This window comes from Lactuca saligna, chromosome 8 (genome assembly GCF_052625555.1).
Source record: "Lactuca saligna cultivar CGN05327 chromosome 8, ASM5262555v1, whole genome shotgun sequence".
In the NCBI taxonomy this organism is placed as follows: Eukaryota; Viridiplantae; Streptophyta; class Magnoliopsida; order Asterales; family Asteraceae; genus Lactuca; species Lactuca saligna.
This window is the reverse complement of record NC_136424.1, coordinates 225,358,018-225,365,948: the sequence shown is the minus strand read 5'-3', so window position 1 is coordinate 225,365,948 and position 7,931 is coordinate 225,358,018. Positions and strand designations below refer to the sequence as shown.

General features: G+C 35.7%; 1 pseudogene; it reads right to left on the bottom strand.

The window, feature by feature from the left end:
• Positions 1–940: 940 nt before the first annotated feature.
• On the bottom strand, positions 941–4,365 carry LOC145010525 (putative glycerol-3-phosphate transporter 4 pseudogene; annotated as a pseudogene).
• Between the last annotated feature and the right edge of the window lie 3,566 nt (positions 4,366–7,931).

The following is a 7,931-nucleotide window of genomic DNA, read 5'->3' as shown; positions in this document are numbered from 1 at the left end:
AGTTATGTGCAAACTTTGAAAATTGATCATCATCAAAGAATTATAAAAATATCTCTATGCGGATGGTACTATGTTTGGTATGCATTAAGTCACAAGAGTGGCATGAACCAAAGTCATTGGGAACAAAAATTGCAACTTTTTCTCCCATCCAAAAAGGTGGAAAAAGTTGGGACATTCACTGGCTCTTGATCTCTTGTTATTACAAAAGATATAAATGTCACTGTAACAGTGATCACCAAAAAAACGTCTTAAAAATCCTATCTAACTTTATCAGATAATCAATTGTATAAAGCTAGAGCTATTTAGTAATTTCATATATATATATATATATATATATATATATATATATATATATATATATATATATATATATATATATATATATATATCAATAATCAGTTTACTACAACTACTAATGTCTAATTTTTATGACTTTGATTATTTTGACCCTAAATAATGAAATTATCGTAAGCATAATCAGTTTATGCACACACAATAAATTGATTGATGCAACTTCAAATCATAACAGTCAGTTTAAATGTCATCCAGACAATCTCTAACATCAAATAGCAATTCCATTCTACTGCCTTTACAAGATCCTTTCATGCTATTTGTGCATTATAGCTTTACAAATTAAACTATACTTCAAATTACATTGGTTACATAGAAAAGTCATATACATTCTAATAAAAACTTGCAAATGACATCTTTTTATAATGGTGTTTCTTTTTAACTAAACCAACATCACACAGTAAGTTGTATGTCTATTTTGTGCAAGGGCTAAATGGAAGAAGTATTGATTTGTTCATAACAGTATCTTGCTTCAAAATTGTAGTTTGATAAATCTCTTCAATTATAGCAATGTTGGTAAAATACAAATAAAGTAAATTTCACTCATATAATGTCCTAATTAGCCAAAACTGAAAGTATGATGCTATGAATGGGTGGATGTTAGAACTATAATGCCTTGATAAGAAAAATAAATGAAAGTAGGGTGCTAGTTTTGTACTCTGCAAAAAAAAAATGCAGATAGTATCGTACCTCTTTGGATTAGATAGAAATGAAACCAAAAGAGAAAGGCGTATGCAACAAGTTTTGAGAAGAAAAAGCATAATGAAAACAGAATGACTCCGGGGATGAAACAAGCTCTAACAAAACCAACGCCTCTTCAATTAACAGAATGGATGTGAGGAACGAGGCACTCATCATCATTGGATGTACCCTCTTACCACATCATATTATCATCATGAATCGATCCTATCGCATTTGGAGAAGATTCACTTGGATCCAGCAAGCCTACATCTTATGGATAAGCAACCAAGAACAAAATCACCATGACTCCGGTTGCCACGATAAAAGCTGCCAGAAGAATAAAGCACCACCCCAACCGTAATCAAGAACACTGGCAGCAAGAAGAGAACCACTGATATTTCCGACAGATGTATGAGCATTCCAAATCCCCATTATCAATCCCCCCACCTTTTACCAAACCAATTCCCGATCATTGCCACCACAGATGGCCATCCGGTCGCCTGAAACAATCCAACAACCATTTGTATCCCCAAAAAATACCAAAAATGATGAACATCCCAAAAGTAACCGATCCCGAATAATGCCACAAAGATTCCACTCCCGATCATCCCAGTTGTCAAGAACAATCGAAGATCCAAAGTATCTCCTAAATGACCAACAACATACATCCCTAATGAATAAACTGCTAGAAATGCAACGTCTATTTCCCCTAATTTTGAAGTGTCGTCTTTCCTGTTGAATGGAGCCCATCCATCATCCGAATAAGTATCATTCATTTTGGGAATGAAAAGGCCTCCCATTGGCCATGGTCATGGGGGTACGTTAGTATTGGAGTTGGAGTGATTGCCATGGCGATGAGGACCCAACACACTTTTTACAATGCTACTAGGTTTTCTCGATGCATGGTATGAAGTGTATTTAACGAATGTAAAAAAGAGGGTGGGATATATATATGTTTTGAAACTCTAATCTTTTCCCCTAATGCTTCTTATCACCAAAATCCCTGATATTTAACCATAATCCGCACGCGATCGCCTAATACTATCAATAAAATAATAGATCTTAATCAATATGTGCCTAACGGAGTAGAGGACGAACATGAAAACCTATAGAAAAATTTTCCACAAATCGAATTAGTTGAATATGGAAGGCGAGTAATCCTTGTGTGCGCGAGTGAGTGTGTGATAGGGGAGATTGAGAGCTTTTTGCGTACAAGAAGTGACCGTGAAGTTAGGGGACGACAATGGATTTGATGTAAGGAAGGACATGTGGCGTTTAACTGTGACTTCGTTTCTCTCTCCCTAATATTTTCCAAATGACCTGTCTTCTACCTTTCTCACTCAATTCAATGAAAGCAATTGAGAGACACCAAGCGACGTTTGCGGATAGTGGTGGCATCCTTCTCTTTTATAGCCCCAAATTTCTGTTTGTGGAACGCTATAATTAGAAGTATCAAATGTACACCACTAATCACCAATAGAGAACCTGCTCTCTAATACTATCAATCCTAACAATTCGGATCATTATTCCAAAATATAAACTGAAAAGTGGTTGTAAATTCGTACCGAAAGAGTAAGGGGTTTGAATTTCTTTAATTAATGATTTTATTTTCGTTATAATTCAGCTTGCATTTGGTTTGCTTTTGGCTTATCCTCATAAGTTGATCCATCATACATTACTCTTTCAGCTTTGAATATGATAACTCTACACACACATTGTTTCTTTAGCTTTGAATTCGCTTTAAGTTGTTGTGAAAATTTTAAATGATTTTCAAACAACCTAGGATAGGATGTTGGCCAAATTGCTTTGGAAGTTTTCTCACCTCACGCTTAGATGCAGACACTTGAGTTTGAAACATGATGCTATGTTAGTAAGATTTTGCTGAAAAGGGATTGGTAGGATGGTGAATCTAGGGGGAAATCATGGAAGACCACTAGAAAGGGTTTTAATTAATGAATGTATGCGGTAGATAATAAAGGTTAATTACCTGAAAAGTAGGGATGAACATACGACCAATGGGACCGGATCGGACCCGTAAAAAGATTGGGACTGGATCGAACCGGATTATCATATTAGTGGGACGGTTTTCGGGTTTGGTTTTTCTCAATAATCGGGTTTCAGGTTTGGACCGGACCGTACCCGAATTAAAGGATTTAACACGGATCGGACCGGAAAACCAAAAGTTATTATTATTATTATTTTTATTGACAAACAGTTACGAGAATTACCAACATAAAAAAAAATGTTGTCCGATTGAATTGATTCAGCCACATTATAGTGTAAATTTTTTTGGTTTTAACCTCTTCTTTTGATCGCATTCTGGTGTCGATTTTTTTTTCACGAAAAGTCAAAAGTTATTTCCTAATACAATTTTTTTAAATAAAAATAGTGTAGTTTTTTTTAATAATGTAATATTTATTAATAAAAAATGTTGTTAAGTGCATTTTTTTTTTATAAAAATAGTGCAGTTATGTTTTATAAAAATAGTGCGTTTTTTTTTTAATTTTATAAAATAGCCATGTTAGGTGTGAATTCTTTTTATACAAAAATAGTGTATTTTTTTTTATAAAAAGTAGTGTATTTTTTTTAATAACATTTGTATTTGTTTGCATAAACATTCTTTTATAAAAATAGTGTAGTTTTTTTTAATAATGTTTGTACCGTTGTATTCATCTTCTTTTGTATTTTTTTAGTTGAATTGTGCAAACAATAAAGATACGAATGATGGATGCTACGTAATAAGATTATAATTTGAAATAGTATGCTAGAGAGTAACATAACAAACAAAATCTAAAACTATAAACAACAAACATACGAAACCCAGTTTGGTACCAGGAACATGATTGGACCAAAACCGTAAACAACACTACCAAAGTCTAATTAGGTCCAAAACCCGAAACCCGGTTTAGTATGCGGAACCAGACCGGAATGGATCGAACCCGGACCCGCTACACCCAAAAACAATTCGGTTTTTGGGTAAGGTAATTCACGATTTTCTGTCTTCGGGTCGGTCCGGTCCGGGTTCGGCTCGTTGCTCATCCATGCTGAAAAGTATTTTAAATGCAATTAGGTGAATGGGGAACATTAGAAATTATTTGATTTCCAAATGAGCATATATATTTTTTTAAATCTCCAAAAAACAAAAGAATTGTCTCATGCATGTTTCTTGTCAGAATATAATATTTATTTTAGGAGGAGACAATTAAGAAATCAACATTCTTGGTGATGGGAATGAGATAATTCACCTCTCTTTCGTGCTCTTCATTTCCTTACTCTTTCTCTTTGGGTACCATCACCATCACCATCACCATCATCATCTTGAGTAGCTATCATTTTCTATGCAAGTCTATTTCATATATATCTGATCTTTGTTATACATGTTTGTTTTTGTGTTGAAGCTTGATATCTATTACTTTGTTTTAAACTCAACAAAATCAATTGTTGTAACATCCCAACCATCAGGTATCATTATTATCCCATTAGATTTCATGTTTTAAGGCCTACTCGATGAGTTGACGCTGTGACTCTTCGAGTAGCAGCGGGTCAGGACACGTCATTTAATGAGTGACTCGACGAGTAGGCATGGGGGACTCGGCGAGTAGTAGATGACAGACGAAACCCTAAATTTCAGGGTTTTTGCACCCTATATATTGGACCATTAGCGCCTCCCTCTGTCCTCTATCACCCCTTATGAGCTAGAAACCCTAATTTCCATGAGTGAGAGCTTGGAGAGTGTTTTGGAGCTTTAGAAAGGGATTTTTGTGAAGGAAACTTGTAGATCAAGAGGCTAGCATCAAGGTTTTCGTATGGATCCATAGTCTACTTCAGTTTGGGCACATTTTGGAGGTAACAAGCTGTTACCTTGACCTCTTTTCTTCTAGAATCTTTCATATGTGAAGTTTAGGGCTTTCTTTAGCTATTCATGAAGGGATTATGGTATGGGAGCTAGATCTAAAGTTGAAACTTCAGATCTGAATCCCTTTTGATCCCTAAGTTCATAAAGTCCTTAATAAGCATAAAGGAACCCTTGTTTATGAGTAAAGTCCCATTTTAAGCTTAGATGTGGAATTTGAGTCATGCAAATACGTAAAGGTAGCAACTTTACGTTGCTAATGCACTCTAGGGACCTAGATCTAATGATTGGAGCAAAGGGGTAGTTCAAAATCGCGTGATCATGAGAGTATGTGTATGGACTCGGCGAGTCTGGGAGATGACTTAGTGAGTCGAGTAGGGTTTTGTCCAAATTAGTCCCGCATGGACTCGGCGAGGTCTGGGAGATGACCTGGCAAGTCAGTTTGGATCCCATGCACTAGATCGGGTATCGACTCGACGAGTCTGCTGGAGACTCAGCGAGTCGAGTTGAGAAATTTTGGAATCAGGAGGGACTCAAGGCAGAGAGAGTTATGTTCAACAAATAGGTCAACATGGACTGTTGACCATTAACCAGTGACTTGTCTTGACTGTGGGATGTCATGTACCTCCCAAGGGTATTTTGGGTATTTTGAGTAATTATTGAGTGGACAACTTATGGGTATAGGCGAGGTGGTTGGAGCTATATCTGGAGGTGTAAGCAGTATCATTTCCGAGCTACTAGCAAGGTGAGTTATCCTCACTATATCAATAGGGTCTAAGGCACCAAGGCCGACCCTTTTAGTTGTTATCTTTGTTATAGTATGCTCCATGTGTTTATGATCAGTTAGATCAGTATCAGGATAGACAGTATGTTGTTATGCTCTTATGATCCGTTAGGATTGGTATGTTAGTGACCTGGTTAGGTCGGTGCTCTGGTTATGAGAGATTACTATGATCGATGATCTGTGATATAGTTATATCTGATATCTATTATACCAGTATATGTTAGTTATGTGCACATTGTTATTTCTTGATGTTTGGGTTGAGGCAATCCTGCTTTGTGCTGAAGGCCAACATACCCTATGAGCAATTCGGATAGAATGTAGACCTGTATGGCGGTCTAGTCATACCGAAGGCTCGGGATAGATCCAGATAGACTGTAGGCCCTGCAGGGCGGTCCAGTCAGACCGAAGGCCCAGTATGCATGTTGTTGATTATCTATTATTGATATGGTATTATCGGTGTGGTATTGGTATTTTGGGAGTAGCTCACTAAGCCCTCTGGCTTACAGTTTCAGTTTATTGTTTCAGGTACTTCCGGAGATCATGGCAAGGCGAAGGCTTGACCGTACCGCTCCTCATCCATATGACTATATTTCTGGGATACTCTGATGAATAATATTTTGAAAACATTTTGTAAAACACTATTTGGTTTCATGGTTGAAAAAGGCTTAAAATTTTTTGTATGTTACAACTGTGTTGTAGTGCATGATTTTGGGTGTGGATGTAATTAGGGTGGGGTGTGGATGTATGGGTGTGGTGGGAGTGTGGGTTTTTGTGTCAATTTTCAAAGAAAAAAAGGCTTATTTGAATTTAGCTCTACTCTCTTTGATTTTACTTCTACTACATATCAATCCTCTCCCCTCTCTTTGTATTTCAATCGGTGTGTCCAAAACAAACCCTATTGCTACATAAAAGGTTATTTGGAAAAGTAACAAATCTTAAACCAAAGAGTTTTTGGAAATATCCTTGATTTAATTCGCATCTTATGTACTACTACTAGGTATAGCTGTAATCCTTATGTTTTTGATTTTGCAATGGAGATGTTCTGCTTCTATTACATGGTGTTTCTATAGAGTATTGGAATCTTGATTCTAAAAGATTGCAACCTAATTTTTTTATCAGGTTAAAAACAACATTATAGACCATCATGGACTCTATTGTTATTGATCTTATTTATAAATTAAAATGACCAAATCACTTTGGACTATTATTTTTCAAATTGACAGAAATTTTAACTCCTGACATGGAGGAAGGGAGGTGCTAATTAATTAATTTGGTTCTTATAAAATCTAATGGTATTTTGTCATGTCACACTATAATTTTACACTAGTGTTGTTCATTGTTTTATGTTGTAAAAAGAAGCAAATTGTTCTTATGAATAAGAAGGAAGGTAAGGGGTGTGATATTTATTAATAAATGACCTTATAAGTTGAAAATGTCTCACAGATTGTGGTGGAGACTTGAGGTGTATATTATGAAGCTGTTAGTCATTTTTGTTAGATCTTTCAATGACTTTAAAATTTGTTAAAATGCTTGCAAGTTGAGATCTTTGGCAGATCCATTCTTATCGCAAGTATACATTATATGTGCTGGGTTCTATAGAAAACAAAATTATACAATGCATAAAACAATTAACAACTAATAGGGTACATACATCCTACAAAAGATCTATATCATACACCTTGATAGCAACATATTATAAACAACTAAACCTAACATAACCCTTGTGCAATTTGAAATTACCAAGTATAAGTTACATACCTTTTGATTTGTTGTAGGTTGTGTTCGGCATGGAGAGTTTGGAAGCGTTTGATAGCTTCTAGCTTTTAGCGTTGACAAAATGCTCTGTTTTGAACAGAAAGCCTCATTTGGCACTACAAGCTTCTAGCATCTAATTTAAACAAAATGCTTCAAATACAAATGGTACTTCATATAGTGTTTAACAAAACGCTACCGGCTACAAGCTACCCGCTACCAACTAGTTTTGTCGAACATGTCCGTAGTAAACAAATCACTTTAATATCCTTGTAGTGTAGGTCTTTGAAAGCTTCGCACCAAAAAGATGATGCCTCTAATGGCTCACACCCTAACCCTAGAACTAGAAGATAAGAGGAGAGAGGGGAGAGGAGATTTTTGGCCAAGGTATCCTTGTGGGAAGAATATCAATGAATTTAAGCGCCCAAGGGGTCCATTTTATAGTTTAGGTAACTTAGGGACAAAGCAAGACTTGAATGATTAAATAATAGATTAAATCTCAATTCAAAT